This window comes from Cetorhinus maximus, chromosome 18 (assembly GCF_964194155.1).
Source record: "Cetorhinus maximus chromosome 18, sCetMax3.hap1.1, whole genome shotgun sequence".
Classification (NCBI taxonomy): Eukaryota; Metazoa; Chordata; class Chondrichthyes; order Lamniformes; family Cetorhinidae; genus Cetorhinus; species Cetorhinus maximus.
Window position 1 is genome coordinate 6662820 of NC_135896.1, and position 20031 is coordinate 6682850.

Here is a 20031-nt window from a genome sequence, read left to right on the forward strand (position 1 = left end):
TGGGCCCACTGTGTGCGTGTGGGGGGCGGTGCATGTGCATGGGGGTTGGGGGCAGGCACATGTGGGTGTGAGAAAAACAGTTTCACATTTTTCTGATTACAATGAAAGATGGATTTGGCGAATTCTGTTGCTTATAAATATGAAATATTTCCAGGTTTCTTCATTCAAAGCTTTTAGACAGTTCATTGTTGAAAATAATGAACATGACAATTTTTCAGGAAAGGGAGGAATAGACGAAGAAAGAATGGAATGAATGGGAATTTTTTTATATCAATGATGCTGATCTGGAACGCAGTGCTTGAAAGGGTGGTGGAAGCAGTTCAATAATAAAGGGTAAAATTGGATGAGGAAAGGTTTGCAGGGCTATGGAGAAGGAGCAGAGATTGGGACTAATTAGATAGAGCCTGTACAGACACACTGGGAGGAATGGCCTCTTTCTGTGCTCTATCATTCTAAGATTAATTAGCTGGATATTGATATGTACCCTGAACAGGCTGGTGAGAATGCACAAGGTTAAATTTTGTTCATCAGTCGTCCCATTAAAATTCTGTATTGTCATAGATCGTGTTGCCATGGTTACAAGTACTGTGTCTCCATGGGATCCGGTGTAGTCGCAGTTCTGACGAGCTTTTGTCATAAAATCCTTATTAAACTGTCCATATGACAGATAATGGTACAATCCAGTCGCAGTATCTTTATGCTATAGATAAGATTGATATTTGCAGTTAGCTGCATCTCATCCATTCTGATGTTGGAAGGCTCCATCTTTATTTTGAAATATAGAAGCTTATCTGTCTGGTGGATAATGTCTGAACTGTAATCCTTGCCCTCAATGTTACAAATTGTGCTGGGAAACACTATCCTCAACAGGACTTAACTATGCCTTTGAACCTGACGCATGTTATATTGAAAGCTACAGACTGAGGCCTTAGATTGTACTTATTATCTGGTGGGTAATGATAATAGGGTTGCCAATCCTCCAGGACTGGCTTGGAATCTCCAGGAATTAAAGATTAATCTCCTGGACACTGCTGCAATCAATCAAGTGTTTTTGTTTTCTTTGAACCTGTGAATTCCCAATTAGTTATAAAAATATTGGAAATGGAATGAAAGCTGAAGTTGAAGATCATCTAATTGGGTAATGAAGAGTCTGCTCGATTTTCGATTGGTGTGGGAGAGTGGCCAACGTGAGACCATAACCAGTCACCAACATGACTCCAAATGTCTACCACAGCAACCTTTGGCTTTGGCTTTCTCACAGGCACATAATTTACATCAAAGACAAATTCAGTTGTCGGGGGGCAGTGGGGACGCGTAAAATGAATACAAGTGGCTTGACTGTCCATTATGGAAAGGAAAATTCATCCAAGTCAGTCCACTCCTCTAGCATTACACCCCTGATAAATTTTACCCCCATTGTTTTTTTTTTAAAGTTAAATTCTGGGCACTACACCTCAGGAAGTATATTTTGACCTTCTGTAGAGGTGAGTGGGTTTCAGGAACAGGGCGGATACACCAGAATGATAGCTGAGCTTAAAGGGTTAAATTATAAGGGCAGGTTGCATAAACTTGGCTTGTGCCCCATATGTTTTTGGAAGATTAAAGGCTTATCTAATCAAGGTTTTTAAAATGCTAAGGTAGGTAGAGGGAAACCACCTCCTCTGGTGAGGGACTCCAGAACAAGGGGATATACATGTAAAATTCGAGCTAAGTCTTTAATAATGAAATCAGAAAACGCTTAGTCACCCAAAGGGGTAGTAGAAATCTGGTACTCTCTTCTCAAAAGGCTGTGGGTGTTAGGTAAGTGTATCAAGGGATATGGATCAAAGGCAGATAAATGGGATTGAAGGTCAGATAAACCATGATCTAATCAAATGGTAGAATAGATCAAAGGGGCTGAATGGCCTCCTCCTTTTCCCGTGATCTCAGCCTGGTTACTGATCGGAGGTCTATAACTGGGGAGATGGTGGTAATATTACTGGACTAGTAATCCAGAGGTCCAAGCTAATGCTTTGGGGTCATGGGTTCAGATTCCACCACGGCAGCTGGTGGAATTTAAATTCAATTAATAAAATCTGGAATTGAAAAGCTAGTCTCAGTAATGGTGACCATGAAACTATTATCAATTGTTTGGGGGGAAAAAAACTTATCTGGTTCACTAATGTCCTTTAAGGAAGGAAATCTGCCGTCCTTACCTGGCGTCTACATGCGACTCCAGATCCAGAGCAATGTGATTGACTCTTAACTGCCCTCTGAAGTTGCCAAGCAAGTCATTCAGTTCAAGGCCAATTAGGGATGGGCAACAAATGCTTCACCAGATGCCAGCAACGCCCACATCCCATGAAAGAATTAAGAAAAAAAATTGTCTCATCGCCCCATGTGAGCTTGGTTGGCTTTCTGCTCTTGACCCAGTGCCCCTTCTGGAAAGTGTATATGATAGATGTGCAGAGAGGACAGCTCAGTTGTGATGGTAGATTAGCTGCTTGGTACTTGTATGATGGTCAATCGCTTGAATAAAGTACAGATACCCGCTGGAAAGTCTGGAGTGTCATTCAATGGCATGGTGAATATTGTGAGTGGATGGAGGAGGAGATTTTAATGAACTTAGAAAGCGAAGCAGGCCTGAGGGAACGAGCAGGAGAATGGGAGTAATTGGTAACTCTTTCAAAGAGCTGGCATAGGTATGATGGGCCAAATAGCTTCCATTTTGTGCTGTAAAAATTTTATAAAATGGTATTCGGGTTGTTTTAATTTTTTAAAAGATACAAAACATCAGTTTTTATAAATCTGTGATGCTGGGCTTATAGCTAAAGTGTTAATGCATAGACATGATGGGCTTCCATTTCATGCTCTAAATTTTTTATAAAGTGATATTTGGGTTGTTCTAATTTTTTTTTAGAAGGTACGAGCGCAAACTTTCAAAAAATCTGTGCAGCAAAGGAAACAATTGAGAGTAAGGGATTGAACTGCAGTATCAATTAGAATGATGGGGCTGGAACAGGACCTGTAATGGGTGAGCGCTAAGAAGGTACTTCAGCCCAGCGTGGGAAATCTCTCCGTGATACTGGGCTTGCGCCTGAAGTGGTAAGTCCCAGTCGTAGTATTACTGCACACACGATAAAACCATGAAGTATCACAGAATTCCTAAGGCTGTGTCTCTTTAAAAGGGTTTTTCTGCCACTCACCCTCAAAGAGACAGTAAATGCATGTCTGAAATCTGATGAACACTGACTGCAATAAATAAAACTGGAGGGTAGGAGATGGCACTTGAATTGAGTGAATTTCCACTGATGTGGTTTAACTGTGGCAGAGGGAGATTCTTCTATCAAACATCATTTTTTGAATTGCTAGAATGGAGTTTTATGACCCTCAATGAACTACAATAAATACTACATCTCTCGCTCGTCAGTTTTCCATTTACCAACTGGAGTGGTGTGAGAATTGTGGAAAACCTCACTTAACACCAAGGCCCAGAGTGCACTCCCAGGTGGGCATAGAAGGTTCTGTGGCACAGTTTTGAAGAGGAGCAGGGGAGTGAGCTCTCCCCGGTGTCCTAGCCAATATTTCTTCCTTAGTTACCATCACTAATGCTAGCTGTTATCTCATTGCTGTTTATGGGGCTTTGCTGTGCATAAATTGCTTGCCACTTTTCCGCAAGAGTTTACATTTCAAAAACAATTGGGATGTCCTGAGGTTATGAAAAGCACTATATACCTGCAAGCCCTTTCTTTAAACTCTTTCGAGTTATCAACAGTCACAGATTGCAACTCTTTCGAGTACAATCACAGTTCTTGGTTTCCGGGAGTGGGACATGAACCCACAACCCTCTGATTCAAAGGCGAGGGTGCTATGAACTGAGCCACAGCTGACACCTCGCCCTTTCTTTAAGGTTGACTTCGCTGTTCATCAACTATATGATCTTGCCACTTGTCCCAAAGGGAGGGATCAAGGCAGTGCCACCAATTGTGGAGCAGGGGCAGTTGCACAGCAGGCTAGAACAAGGAGCACACTGGCAGAGACACTGGGTTAATTCAACAAGCTTTTAGGTGAGGGGTGAAAGTATGGAAGAATTTACAAAATGAGGATTAAGAATTTCACAAATTGGAAATGTAGATTGACAAGGACAGGAGACATGTCCAAGCAGGTGAAGCACAGGGCAAGACACAGGCAATAGATAGTCGATCGTATTACAGCATATAGCTCAGCTCAGGACACTGGAAAGGCAAAAAAAAACCGATTGCATTTATATAGAACCTTTTACAAATTCTGGACGTCCCAAAGCGCTTTACAGCTAATTAATTACATTCAAACTGTGGTCACTGTAGTAATGTAGAAAGTGCGGCAGCTAATTTGCACACAGAAAATTTCCCAAAAACAGCAATGTGATAATGATCAGATAATCAACATCACTAAAAAAACAGCTGAAGTGATAAATGTTGTTCAGGTGCACCAGGTAGAATGCTCTTCTTCAAAATAATGCAATAGGGCCTTTTATATCCACCCAAAAAGGCACATGGGGCTTTGGTTTAACATCTCACCCAAGCGCTAGGAAAAATTGAGTCAGGGCAAGTGTTTTAGCCACAGTGAATTTAGGTAATGATAGAGGCAGACAAATTTGAGTTGAAGACAAGTGGCCTTGCATGCTGTCAGGCTATATATACCACACGACTTCAGGTAATGCTGCCCAGAGGCAACATGCAAATAAGGACAAGGAAGAGGCCAAAGAAGGAATCTTGGATACTATAGGGGTGACCGTGCAGAGGGAAAGGAAGCAGTCAATGGTGGAGAAGCACAAAGGCAGTCTTGCAGAGGTGGACCACAATTGAACTGAACATAGAGGAAAGGCGTCAGAAAAGGATGGAGTGGGCAACTGCTGCAAATGGAGTGAAGGAGGAGAGGTTGCCTGAACATCCTTACTATATTTTATGCTGACTATTGGCAGGCTTTTACTTTTAAATATTATGAAAATATTTATTGAGATGCAGCCTCTCCAGAGGTGTAGGTTTGGGGTTAGGGAGAATGATAAATACCAGTGGATCTCCAGAACCAATTCTGATGGTGAGTTGGGGACTTCTGAGTGATGTTCTGGGAGAACAAAGTAAACAGTTAGTGATGAGGGTTTTTTAGTTCATTACTGGGAGGCATGAGCCAATCAGAATTAGTGAATAGGAATTAAGTGCTTTCTTTTAATTGGTTCCTGAGAAGTTTAAATAAATCATAAGGTGTTGTTTTGGTGCAGCAAAGGGCATATTTAAAGTGTGATGGGCCAAATTGCAAGCCTTTAATATAATTAAATGTGCTTTCTGGAGCGACCGAGGGAGATTTATGACGTATTGGGGGGTTGTAAACTGGTTTTATGCGAAATAGGAGAAAATAAAGGCAGTCAAACACCCGACTGCCTAAGCAACTAGAACAGACATGTAGAATTAAAATAAGGAACTGTTCTACAGTCGAGCAATTAGAGATTGTAATTGGGAACACTTCCCAGAAAAACTTAACCCTATAGGTTAAGTTTGGGACTCCCTCTTTGGGACACTTTAAAAACCTTGCTGTTTTTCCATTTGCTAACTTTAAGGGCCTCCACAAACATGCCTTTTTCAAAGCTTATTTTTGGCCAACTCCCTGAGCTCTCCCAGTACCGCTCGGCATTTATTTCCCCTCTGTGAAGGGCCTAGCATATTTTCTGCGTTAAAGGGGTCTACTAACTGCATGCTGTTGTGAATGATGTTCCAAATTATGCGGCAAGTCATTAGAATCGGTCCTGCAGTTGAAGGTGCTGCCAAAAGGTTACAAATATCACTGCAGTCACGTTTTGTAAGAAACATTGTGAAGCTTGGTTGTTTAAAAAAAAAAGTTTGTCGAGTTCCTATGGCAACATATGGTTAAAGCCATCACAATGTATAAATGGGGCCATTTGGGTCTTCTCCTATGCCAAATGGCAACTACCCCATGCTGAGCACTTGCTGTCATTTTCTAGTCAAAATATTTTACTGCGGTATGCTGTTTAGAAAAAAAATGAATAAATCATGGTAGTTAACAACTCAGTTTCCATGGCAACCTTTGAGCAAAGTTGCTGGAAGTTGGTGTTGCATGAGTGTCTCAAAAACCGTTTATATTTCAGAACTGCTGTCACTGCATGTGGCTTCACCACCTGGTGGGGCTGCAGTGCTCTGAATTCAGCCTGTTTACACTACATGCCAGATTCAGAGCAACATTGCACACGCCAGACTTGCATGGATTTCAAAGTCCTGGACATGAATTTGCAACTTTGGACATCTACCTGATCCTACTGTGATATAGCTGCACAGTTCAGATATGCTTTGTTCAAAGCTGGGTTCAAATGGGTGCAATAAGCTAGAATCATAGAATGATACAGCATGGAATGGAGGTCTTAAGCCATCATAGGTAGAGCTGTAAATTATCCCCACTCCCCTGCTCTTTTCCCCATAACCCTATTTATTTTTCCCCTTCAAGTGTTTATCCAATTTCCTTTTGTATGTTAATATTGAATCTGCTTCCACCACACTTTCAGGCAATGCATTCTAGATCACAAGGAATTGCTATGCAAAAAAAAAGTTTCCTTGCCTCTGGCTCTTTTGCCAATACCGTGAATCTATATCCTCCGGTTACCAACCCTTCTGCCACTGGAAATAGTTTCTCGTTAGTTACTCTATCCAAACCATCAGAATTTTAAACAACTTTATCAAATCATGTTGTATTCTGGTGCCAGCTGTGGTGTCTCAACAATGAGATCTTGAGACTTGTATGTTTAAACAGGAACCGTTTATTGTTAACCTTTAATATTTACATATCAAAGGTATGGTCATGCATGATGCTGTTACCACCATGCCGGCTAATTCCAGAGTGTTCTTTCTAGACTGTTCTCTCAATCTATTGCCATGTGACTCTATATATCATACCGTGGGCTATTCTTCAGTCCCACATTAACTCTTGCTCTGTTGAGCACCTTTGCAATACAGTGGCATGCAGGCACATCATACAATAGCTGTCCGTATAACTGAAGTCCCTCGTTCCTTGTACCATTCTGGTAAATCTTCTCTGCACCCTCTCTAAGACCTTGATCTCTTTCCTAAAGTGTGGTGTTCAGAATTGAACACTAGACTCTACTTGAGGCCTAACCAGTGTTTTGTAAAAGTTTAGCATAGCTTCCTTACTTTTTATACTCTGTGTCTATTTATAAAAGCATGGTTCCCACCTGCTTTTCTAACAGCCTTCTCAACTTGTCCTGTTACTTTCAAAGATGCACCGCAGGTCTTTCTGTATCTGAACACCCTCTGAAATTATGGCATTTTGTTTATAACTGCCTCTTCCAAAATAAATCACTACACATCTCTCTATATTAAATTGTATTTGTCACGTCTTCCCAATTTGCCAGTCTGTCTATGAAATCTGTTACTATCCTTCTCATTCATTATTACAGTTCTGAATTTTGTATCATCTGTAAATTTTGTAATTATGCTCCCTGTAGCCAAGTCCAGGTTATTAATATATATCAAAAAGAGCGGTAGTCCTAATGCCAACCCTTAGGGAATGCCACTGTATACTCCCCTACAATTTGAAGAACAACCATCCATCTCTACTCTCTGACTTCTGCCCCTTGGCAATTCCGTATTCATGCTGCCACTGTCCCTTTAATCCCCTGAGCTTTAATTTTGCTAACAAGTTTATTATGTTGTACCTTATCAAACACTTTCCAAATCCAAATACACAACATCAGTTGAACTACCTTCATCAGTCCTCTCCATTACTTCAGTAGAAGTACTTATTAAGTTAGTCAAACACAATTTGCTTTCCTTGATTACCAAGAATAGGAGCAATCTGTTTACCAACGTCTAACAAAGCCGTCACACCTTTTATGACAAGAGTCGTTCTCTTTATGTGAGCCCTATGTAAGCTGCCTGCTGAGAGTATACTCTTGGGAGAAGAACTAGTTGGCTTGGGTGATGAATCTACAGGGGTTGAAGACACAGCTGTCCCAATGCTGGGAATAGTGAAATGGAAAGGAAAGAAAGAGACACATGGCAGTCAGTCAGGAAACTACCAAGTGTGGGCCTCAGCTAGGGCTTGGGCTTGAGCTTAGAGCTGGAAGCTAAGATGCAAGAGGCCAGTTTTAGGTATAGCCTTCAAAGAAAGGTAATTCCAAAAATAAGCAAGTTAACCTACAGAAGAGACAGTGTGAATTATTATTTTTCTCATTTATGAGAGGTCTCAAAGTTTGAAATTCTGTCTTTAAACCCCTCTAATTTCACCATCATTCTCTCCTCCTTGAAGGCCCTCATCATCCAGATCCACCTCTTTGACCAAATTTTGTTCACCTTTCCTAATATTTCCTTCATGAGCTGATCTTTTTTATTCCTTGTATGCCTGTGAAGAAGCTTGGGGTGTATTTTCTAAGTTGAATGCGCAATATAATTTGATAATGCAAACCCCTGACCACATTCCTTGACCAAGCCTCTCGTGTAAAATCGATTATAGTCCATGCAACAAAGACAAAAATACCTGGAAAAACTCAGCAGGTCTGGCAGCATCTACAGAGAGGAGTTAACGTTTCGAGTCCGAATGACCCTTCAACAGAACTAAGTAAAAATAGAAGAGAGGTGAAATATAAGCTAGTTTAAGGGCGGGGGGGGCGGGGGGGTGGGAGACAAGTAGAGCTGGATAAAGGGCCAGTGATAGGCGGAGATAACCAAAAGATGTCACAGACAAAAGCACAAAGAGGTGTTGAAGGTGGTGATATTATTTGAGGAATGTGCTAATTAAGGGTGGAAAGCAGGACAAGCAAGGTACAGATAGCCCTAGTGGGGGTGGGATGGGGTGAAGGAATCAAAAAAGGCTAAAAGGTAGAGATCAAACAATGGATGGAAATACATTTTAAAAACATTAAAAGACCTGCTGAGCTTTTCCAGGTATTTTTGTTTTTGTTTTGGATTTCCAGCATCCGCAGTTTTTTGCTTTTATCTATAGTCCCTGCAACACTGTCCTAATCCGAGTATTACAGGTTTGCAATCAAATCTTGGGTCATGGAGTGTTCAGTTCAGCTTGGTGCATTTCTCCATTGTGCCACTGAGGAAGTCAGACCCAGTTCAGTTTATAAATGAGCACATCTAATTATGTTTTCTCTCCTTAGGTCTGTGTCTGGAGAAGCTAGTAACAGCAGCATCGCCAAGAAATGATCTGCAGCCTGATACTGAACAAGAAATAATTACATGTTATGAGAAAGCCGGTGATATAGCTCTGCTTTACTTACAAGAAACTGAAAGGGTAAGAATAATCTGCTTGGGTTTTACTGCTAATGTTAATAGGATCACACTGATCTGTATTGTATATAACAGTGCTTTTAATTCTGTTTTGTCCCTCATCGAAATCTCTGAGGAAAGTGATCCCTTCTAAGTATTCCCCTTGCTTTCAGTACTTTCACAAGTTGCAATTTGCTCAAATTGACCATTACCTGAAAGTTCTGACCAGTTGCCAATTGGCAGGATGATTTTACTAATGGTCATTCCATTGGTCATCTTGTTAATGTGTTGTGTTTTTGAGAAATACTGCTCTTCAACATCTTGAACAGTCATCCACTATTGTCCTGAATACTGGCACCCTGCAGTACCACACAGAGAACTGACACGCAGCCTCTCACTTAAGCCTCACACACAGTTATTTCATTTAATCTCAGGGTATTCTGTTTGTGCAGTTGGCGATGGCCTGCTTTTTCTCCTTTAACTTCCAGTTTTTCCAAGGCTGTATCCTCCCAATCCAGTTCTCCTTCAAAAAATTACAAAGAATTTACAACACAGAAACAGGCCAATCGGCCCAACTGGCCTATTCCAGTATAGATGCTGCCAATCCAACTCCCACCCTATTGCAAGTAACCCTATCTTCATATCTTTGAATTCTTTTCTCCCTCATGTTTGCCTCAGTTACTCCATGTAGTAGCAAGTTTCACATTATCAACATTTTTTCTGCTGAATTCCTTGTTGGATTTATAAGTGACTTTTTTTATATTTATGGCCACTAGTTTTTGGACTTCTCCACAACTAGAAACATTTTTGCTACGTCTACCCTAAAAAAAAACTCTTTCATAACCCTAAGAATCTTTATTGGGCCACCCTTCAGCCTTCTCTTTTCTGGAGAAGTTCTATAAAGTCTTTCCGGATGGATATTCTTCAGTCCTTCTCCACATGTCATCTGACTTTATGGTCATCTTTTGCTGACATTCCACTTTGCATTCCTCCAGATTGCACACAGCCATTGATTCTCACCTTCATTCTTCTTACAATGCAATGACTGAATCGCTATACCTTTTTCCCCAACTGGCCAGCATCCCTCCCTCACCTAATAATACCAAAAACAGATCACATGGTCATTCATCCCACTGCCGTTTTTGGAACCTTATGTACAATTCGGCAGCTGTTTGCTAACACGATGAAGGAAAAAAAGTCCGTGCTAAAGCACATTGGGACTTGCAAAAGGTGGAACAAACCACTACATAAATGCTTTTACTCTTTCTTTCTGTCCCTTCCCCCTCCTCTGTTCTCTCCATCTTCCATGCCCACACCTTTCGTCACTTTTAATGAAAGGCTGGATGTTCAAAGGGATTTGGGTGACCACCGGAAGTTAATATGTAGGTATAGCAAGCAATTGGGAAGTCAAATGGAATGATAGCTTTTGTTACATAGGAGTTTGAGTATAAAAACAAGGAAGACTTGCTGCAGTTATATCGGGCTTTGGTGAGACCGCACCTGGAATACTATGTGCATTTTGGTCTCCTCAACTTGTGGAAGGATATAGCTACCTTAGAGGGGGTGAGGCAAAAGTTCACTAGTTTGGAGGACTCACCTATAAAAAGAGAGAGAGCAGAATGGGTTTATATTCTCTGGGATTTGGAAGATTCCTCTCATTAATACATATAAAGTTCTTAGAGGCATTGACAGGATAAATGCTGAAAGGAGGTATCCCCAGAATAGAACCAGAGATCGTAGTCGCAGGATAAGAGATTGACCATTTATGACTAAGGTGAGAAGAAATGCTTTCACTCAAGAGTGTTGTGAATCTTTGGGCTTCTCTGTCTCAGAGGGCTGTGGATGCTTAGCCGATGAGTTTGAAATTTTTGGACCCTAAGAGAATCAAGGGATATGGGGGATAGGGCAGAATAGTGATGTCAAAGTTGAGCAATGATCTAGTTGAATGTCCTATTCCTGCTCATATTTCTTATGTCCTTACTCCACACCATTCAATTATGTGGTCATTCAGGCATAGGTTAAAGTTCGCACTATCCTAGTTTCCTTCGTTTGCTGGCTAACATGCCACCCTTGAGACCACCAAAAATAGATTTTGTTTACCTCCCTTCTGTTTGTGGAATCTTGGTGTGCAATACTGGCTTTCTCATGAGCCTATTTAACTGTCACTTCACACTAATTCGTGTGAAACCTTTGAGACACTTAGGAGAGAGCTGGTGCAATGAAATTTAAATTCATGCCTTTTTTTCTAGCCAGTTTGATTGCTGGCTCAGCAGGCTACTTCATGGCTACGGCAATGTAACAAAAAAAGGAGAAAAAAGGGTATTAGCTCAAACCATTTTTCAGCCGGACCTTTGGTGGGACTATAAATCACCAAATAAAAAATTTAAGCTAACTAATTAAAAATGTGAAGCAAATGGCCCAGGAAAATTTTCTGACTTGGTAGATTCAATTAAATGAAGCACTTTCAGGATAGTCAAGCTAATGATTTTTCTAAAACCTTTCTGACAAGCATCCGAAGGAGCTCAAGCCAATTTCGTATTTAAGGGAAGGTTATCCTAGTATTTTAGTTAAATTAAATCAAATAGGTATGAACTTGCTTAGAGTAAGCAGAAAATTCAAATTGAATGATTGTCGAACTAAAGTGTCACTATATTACCATTTAGTTTGAGAATTTCTTGAGACAGTCACAGAACTTAACATTTGGCAATGTCACTGAGCACAAAAATATGATCTTTACAATCTGAGATCCTGTGACTCTAATCCGAGCTGGTCATATTGCCTGTGTAGTTCTGTATCAACACAATAACGCTGTGGTTATCCCGCAAGTACCTGTATCTGGTACAAGAGCAGTGCTGGAGGATAGGTTTTCCTGGATTTCATGCTGAGATAGACCACAAGAAACAGATGCATTGCGCAGGAAAAATGGGTGCTAATCTTTTTGAGATGATGAAACAAGAATATGCCATTCAGCCCCTTGAGTCTGATCTGCATTCAACTGGATCACACCTGACCTTTTTATATGTAGCCATTTACCCTCCACTTTCTGCACCTGAATCGCACTGCATCCAAACTTTCTCTGTATGTTTTTCTCTGGCTGCCTGGAGAGGGTGCATCAATGTAGAATGTCACAAAGCTCTGTAAGCAACTTCCCGACGCCAGGTGTCCACCAGGGTCGGACTGCACCCTTGGTGCTCCTGCCATATAAGTGTGCTCATTATTTTGATACCAGAACAATGCAAAATCACAAATTGCACTGCAGCTCTTGGGAAAGTGGTATAAATGACTTAATGTTCATATTTGGACCAAAAATTTGCTCTTAAAATCTATTATCGACAACTTTCCAAAAGCAAAAGCTACACCTGGTAATTATTAACTGGTAATATTGTAATCCAAAGCAACTTGAATTGTTAGTAGCAACAGCATCCATCAAATGTAATACAGACTGTGAGTTTGCTGTCATTTTTTTCAAATCAGAAATCAGGATGTATAGAGTATTCCTAGATATTCTCCTACACTTATCCCTTTGATGATGATGACACTATCTCTAAGAGTCCAGAAGGGCCCAACGTTCCTCCATTTTATGGATTGGCGATCAATAAATTCCCTGTTTAAATGAAGCCCCGCAGGTAGGTCAGGCGTTAAAACTGATGTCTAAGTGAAACATTCATCTGCCCAACTCACCTCAGGACGTACCTTCATAGAAGCTTCACCCTAGAAGGATTGTCTGTACCACTTATGGAAACTGGAGCTCATCACTTATGTCGCTGAGTACGTACACAGCGCTCTGCTCTACGACCTGTCCACGCCAGTGCCGTTGCTTAATGGTAAGATAGAGCCATTGGATTATTGGGCTCCCTGCCAACCATAGAAACTCAAGCGGTGAGACTAGAGAAGCTAGGATGGTTTTACTGAAAGCAAAGAAAGTTAAGGGAGAATTATATAGGGGTGTTCAAAATGATGAGAATAAAGAGTAAATAAAGACAAATGTGTCTCTACTGGTGGAAGCACTCACAAACAGAGGATGCAGATTTAAGGTAATTACCAAAAGAACTAGAGGTGAGGTGAGAAGTTACTTTACACAGCGGGATATGATCTGGAATTCACTGTCTGAAAGGATGGTAGATTCAACAGTAACTTTGAAAAAAGGATTTGGATATATATTTGATAAGTTAACATTTGCAAGGCTAAGAGGAGTTGAGTTTGTGGTCTGGGACTCTGTATACTATGCAACGGAGCCCAGCAGCATTACAGAAACCAATTCCTGAGGTGGAATCTAGAAGGTAAGAATGACAAAAATCTATAATAGAACCATGAAAAACATATTCCGTATAAGAGAGAGATAGAGAGAGACTGATCACCCCATCCTTCCTTCTAATTTGTATGACAAGGTATGCTGATCTGTCAGTAAAGTCATGACATTCAATGAAAGACTGCCCCATTGCTGTGGAAGCCCCAGGCACCTTTATATTCCTCTCTATCATGCATAATGGTTGAAAACTTCTGTTGGACTATTAATCACTCTGACATTAGCAGCTGTGCTTTCAGCTGCCTTGGCCTAAGCTCTGGAATTCCCTCCATAAACCTTTCAACTTCGCCTCTGTTAAGATGGTCCTTAAACCCTACCTCTTTGACCAGCCTTAGGTCACCTGCCTTAATATCTTATGTGTCAAAATTATTATTGCTAACACTTTTGTTAATATCTATGGTCATTTTATCAGGTTAAAAGTGCTATATAAATGGAAGTTGTTGTCAAAATCCTGTAGAATATTTTAAATGATGATCTAGCATGCAAATAGTACACAGCAACACTGGAAGCACTCAGCCAGTCAGGCAGCGCCTGGAGAAAGAGCAGATAAGTTGACGTAGTGGGTGTGAACCTTTCATGATGCTGGAAGATATTACAGGTAAACAGCATTTAAAGAGGAAAAGAGCACAAAATGGAAAGGATTGGGATGGTTTGTTAAAGTGCTGTTCAGGTGAGATACGAACATATGAATCAGGAGCAGGAGTAGAGCATCCGTCCGCTGAAGCCAGCTCCACCATTCAATAAGGTCACGGCTGATCTGATTGTGGCCTCAACTCCACATTCCTGCCTACCCCCTCCACCCAACTTTTACTCCGTTATTAGTCAAGAATATATATACTGGATTAAAAATATTCAGTGACCCTGCCTCCACTGCTTTCTGGGGAAGAGAGTTCTGAAGACTAACAACCCTCTGAGAGAAAGAATTTCTCCTCATCTCTGTCTTAAATGGAAGACCCCTTATTTTTAACTGTGTCCTCTCGTTCAGGTCTCTCCCACAAGGGGAAACATCCTCTCAGAGTCTACCTTGTCAAGTCCAATCAGGATCTTGTATGCCTCAATAAGATCACCTCTCATTCTTCTAAACTCCAATGGATAAAGATCCAGCCTGTCCAAATTTTCCTCATGAGATAAATTCCCCCATCCCAGGTATCAGTCGAGTGAACCTTCTCTGAACTGCTTCTAACACATTTATGTCCTTTCTTAAATAAGGAGACCAAAACTGTACACTTTACTCCAGATGTGGTCTCACCAAAGCCCTGTACAACTGTAACAAAACATCTTGACTTTTATATTCAATTTCACTTGCAATAAACAGCAGCATTCCATTTGCCTTCCTAATCACTTGTTGTACCTGCATACTGTTAGGAACTAGATATAGTTTAAGTAAGTTATATTTGTATTTGTGGGTGTTAGGAATAAGTTTTAGCTTTAAGTTTAAGTTTAATTTATATTTTGGTTTTAAGAAAGGGGTGACCTTGAGTTTTAGTTTCACTTTAAAAAGTGCCTGCATGTTAATGAGGTTATATGACTCTTGAAGGGGAATTAAGGCAAACAAAAGGTAAAAAAAAAACTGGGCTGTTGCCTAGCAACAGGAGGCCTAGCAACAGGAGGCCCACACAGTAGCAGAGAGAAACAGAAAGCAATTTTAGTTCAGTTGGAGCCAGGCAAGGCTGGACATAGCAGAGGGAACTGCAGAGAGAGCAGATTTCCTATAAGAACAGGAGAAGGTCCCAGAAACCAGGGAACAGGTCCTAAAGGAAAAAGAGAAAGGTCCCAAGAAGACCTTTAAGTCAAGTTCAAGGACAAGGACAGGAATCTGGAACAAGATCCTGTTCAGTGGAAGTGAAAGCAAGGAGCAGAGAGGAAGGCTTCAAGCTTAGAGAGAGAAAGTTGCAGGAGGCAGACTCGAGGCAAAGTGAAAAGCAAGAAGATCTGAGGAGACAGTCAAGGTTGGTGACTCTTTACTATGGGCATTTGGAGCAGTGTTGTCCTGGTGGCACAGCTGAGTATCTGAGAGAGAGTGTGTGGAAGGCAAAGCTTGAATGCACGTGGCGATCCAGGGGAGTGGAACACCGGATGGAGAGTTTGAAACCCTAGAGCTGGACCCTTATGGACGGTGTTTGAGAGAAAACATCGTTTGGGAGAAGATTCCAAAGCGGGTTCTTGGAGATTGGAAACTTTCATGTGGAAGACAGAGTTCATTGAGACCGGTTGGCTCACGAGTGTGATAAGCGGCTGGGGGGAGTTGATGAGAGACCCAAGCATCTGTTTGGGGTGGCATCTGTCACTTGGTGTGCCTGACTACAGATTGCCTATTGGTTTACATGGACTGTGTGCTTACTGTGAACATGAGACCATAAGTTACAAAAGCTATCTTGTGTTATCCATACAAAAATGTATACCGGTGAAGGAGTATGGTAATGTAGTTCACCTTTTCTTGTTTACTAAATGTTTTATTCTTTTGTTAAAAGTTCATCAGCTGACTCCTGGGACTCTGTTTAGTGGTCACCCTCCAAGTTTCAATACATGTTAGGATCTTTCAAGCTGGGTTCCACCCAAGGATCTAGCTTGTTCAGCAGTAACATCAGCTGGGATCGTAACAATACTAATATTTTGTGATTCATAATGTTAAACCTAGGTGTTGTCTTCCTGCTGAAGTGAACTTAAAAAACCTGGTGGCACTATTTTAAAGTAGAACAGAGGAGTTCTTCCAGTGGGGGTGGGGTGGAAAGACTGACAGGGTATTATAGTTATAGATTTAAAAATAATGGAAATAGGTGGGAAAAGAAAAATTCTTTCCACCCCACCCCCACTAGAGCTGTACTTTGAGTGTCCTGCCATCCATTCTTAATTAGCACATTCTCTTAGATAATATCACCACCTTTAACACCTCCCTGTTCCTTTGTCTGTCACATCTTTTGATCATCTGTATCACTGCTTGCTTGTCCCTACAACCACACCCCCCCCAACTTCTCCCCCCTCCCCCCCCACAGACCTTAAACCAGCTTATATTTCACCCCTCTCCTAACTTCACTCAGTTCTGCTAAAGGGTCATGAGGACTCGAAACGTCAACTCTTTTCTTCTCCGCCGATGCTGCCAGACCTGCTGAGCTTTTCCAGGTAATTTTGTTTTTGTTTTGGATTTCCAGCATCCGCAGTAGTTTTTTGTTTTTATCTCTGAGTTCTTCCAGTGTCCTGGCCGATATTTATCCCTCAACCAGCTCATTCAAGTCATGCACCATTCTGACTTGGAGCTATATTGCTGCTCCTTCACTGTCACTGGGTCAAAATACTCCCTAACATAACTGTACCCACACCCCATGGACTGCCAGCGACATTCACATCCCATGAATGAATATTTAAATAACAGCGAATAAGCTTTGAAATGCAGAAACTGATACTACATAGACACAGAGACTTTGTTGTGAATTTTGGAGTTGTTTTAACGTGTCAAACCTAGGTGAAGTGCCTGGGCTCCCCAGAACTGCACCACAGTATAGAAGAAAAACTGGGGTAAGGCGTGAAATACTGATGAAGAGGTAAGGTAGCGATGAGGCAATGCTAAATATAGGTTTATAAAAAGTTGCAGATTTTAAGACAAAAAGACAGACCGGTTGGGGCAGAGGGGGTTATGTAAGAGAGATGCATAATTTGAGGTCCTGTGGAAAAATAAGTTAGAGTTGGAGAGAAAGGAAGAACACATTGATGTATATTTGGGATTTAAAGGTAATTTGAGGCATCATGGTGTGAAACGGCACAAAAGCCATTCAGTCCATCATGCCTGTTTTAGCTCCTCGCAAGAGCTATCCAGTTGGTTCCGCTCCACATAGCCCTACAAATTTTTCCCTTTCAAGTGTGTGTGTGTGTATATCTCTCCAGTTCCCTTTTGAAAGTTTCAGGTCATGCATTCCAGATCATATCAACCAGCTGCTTAAAGATATTTCTCCTCATGTCCCCTCTGGTTCTTTTGCAACTTACAGTGCAACAGTACTCTTTTTTCATTTACTCATTTACAGAATGAGGGTGTGGCTGGCAAAGCCAGCATTTGTTCCCCATCCTTAACTACTCTTGAGAAGGTGATGATGATAAGCTACCTTGAACCCCTGCTGTCCATCTGGCAAGGATGCTCCCACAGCACTTTTAAGTAGGAAGTTCCAGCATTTTCCAGCAACAATGAAGGAGCGACAATATATTTCCAATTTAGGATGGATGTCGGAATTGGAGGGGAACTTACAGGTGTGGTGTTCCCAAGGCTACCCTTGTCCTCCTAGGTAGTAGAGGTCACAGTTTTGGAAAGTGATGTTGAAGAGTTGTGAGTTTCTGAAGAGCTTCTTGTACATGGTATATACTACTGCCACTGGTGTTGGTAGTGGAGGGAGTGAATGTTTAAGGTGCTGGGTAGGGTGCTGATCCAGTGCGCTGCTTTGTCCTGGATGTTTTTTTTTATCACCTTGAGTGTTGCTGGAACTGCATTCATCCAGAGAAGTGTGGAGTATTCCATCACACTCCTGTCTTGTGCCTTGTAGATGGTGGTCAGGCTTTGGGCAGCTGCAGGATACCCAACTCCTGACTTATTTAGTAGACACAGTGTTTATACGGCTGGTACAGTTAAGTTTCTGTTTAACGGTGAGCCCCAGAATGTTATTGGTAGGCGATTCAGTGATGGTAACACTATTGAACATGAGGGGCAAGTGGTTGAAATGTCTATTGTTGGAGGTTGCCATTGCTTGGTACTTGTGCAGCACAAAGGTTATTCACCAGATGTCAGCCCAAGCCTGGATGTTGTCCAGGCCTTGCTGTATGTGGGCAAGGACTGCTTCAGTATTTAATTATTGCGATTCCCCACCAGTAATACCTTTCAATTTGTTTGACACTTTTTAAAAATGTGCTTATATGAAAGACTGGTGTGAGGTAATAAAGGAGAATAAAATTAACCATAGGACAAAAAAAGTGGATAATAGAATGGTTACAAAAGCCAGCCAATTGGCCTATTGTGTTCTTGTTGGCTTTCTACAAGAGCAACTGAGCTGATCCCACTCTCCTGTTCTTTCCCAGTAGCCCCACAGATTTTTTTATACTAGATATTTTGAAAGAGAACGAGGAGACTGACCAAAGAGTCATTTACATTGCATCAATGGTGTGGGAAGTTAATCCAGAATCTATCTAGGTTCTGTTCCTGTTGCTTTGCCTAACATTTATTTTATTAGCATTATGTGGCTGCCTTGCATGTAGCATGCCCGTCCCACTTGAAAGCATTAACATTCACAATGTTTTTGTCTCAACTCACATTGATCGACTCAAGTATGAAACTTACAAAACAGTGACTGACAGATAAGGAACATACTGAAAAACACGGAACACCTTTGAACAAAATTATATTTCAACAAACGAGAGCAGTGAGGTAGTTTCCTGCTGGTGTCCTTGCTTAATAGCATCCCACGAGGACAGTGGGCAATTCCACACTGCCTCCAATCTACAGACAACTTTCACTCAGCTTACGGTGGTTAACCTGCATTTCACCTTGGGATATTTTTGCAGCAGTCAGCCAGGCGACCAGTATCTTGGAGAGTGCAGATAGATTATGCTTCAGGTGGGAACCCTGAAACCATAACTAGGATTGCCAACTCCAGCTGCATGTAATCCTGGAGCTTTCATCTCCTGTGCTACTCAAATTTGCCTAACATGTCCATTCTCCTGTGCCAATCTGAAAATCAGTGGACTCTTCATTACCTGAATAGATGATTCTTGATGGTTAGTCAAAAAGCTTTTTATTTCCCATCACCAACATTTTCATAACTAATAAAAGATTTAAATTTATTTTTATACCTCTATGATTTTCCTCCTGGGTTGCTGTCATCAATGTCTTAGAGATTAATCTGCAACCCTTGGAAACTCCAGGGTTAATTAGAACAGGGAGGGTATTAAAAAGGAACACAATAAAAGGGAAATGGAGGATAAAAGTCCTCCTTACTAACATCTAGGGGCTAGTGCCAAAATTGGGAGGGCTGCCCCCCCAGCTGGTCAAGCAACAGCCTGACATTGTCTGTAAGGTATGATTCCTTCAGTAAGACTATGTCCCAGACACCACCATCACAATCTCTGGGTATGTCCTATCTCACCAACAGGACAGACTCACCAGAGGTGGCAGAACTGTGGTATACAGTCATGAGGAAGTAGTCCTGGGAGTTCTCAACATCGACTTTGGACCCCATGAAGTCTCGTGGCATCAGGCCAAACATGGTCAAGAAAACTTCCTGCTGGTTACCGCCTACCCGCACCCCCCGGCTAATGAATCAATACTCCTCTAGGTTGGACACCACTTGGAAGGAGCACTGAGGGTGGCTAGGGCACAGAATGTGCTCTGAGTGAGGGACTTCAATGTCCATCACCAAGAGTGGCTTGGTAGCACCCTACTGACCAAGCTGGTCGAGTCCTAAAGGACATAGCTGCGAGACTGGATCTGCAGCA

At 41.5% G+C, this 20031-nt stretch overlaps 1 protein-coding gene across 1 annotated transcript in view; it reads left to right on the plus strand.

The window, feature by feature from the left end:
• Positions 1-9154: 9154 nt before the first annotated feature.
• The window catches only part of ttc7b (tetratricopeptide repeat domain 7B), a 253419-nt gene continuing 242542 nt past the window's right edge, over positions 9155-20031 (plus strand). The window contains exon 1 of the mRNA XM_078562037.1: positions 9155-9282. The gene's annotated coding sequence lies outside the window, so the exon portion shown is untranslated. The remainder of the gene's footprint in view (positions 9283-20031) is intronic.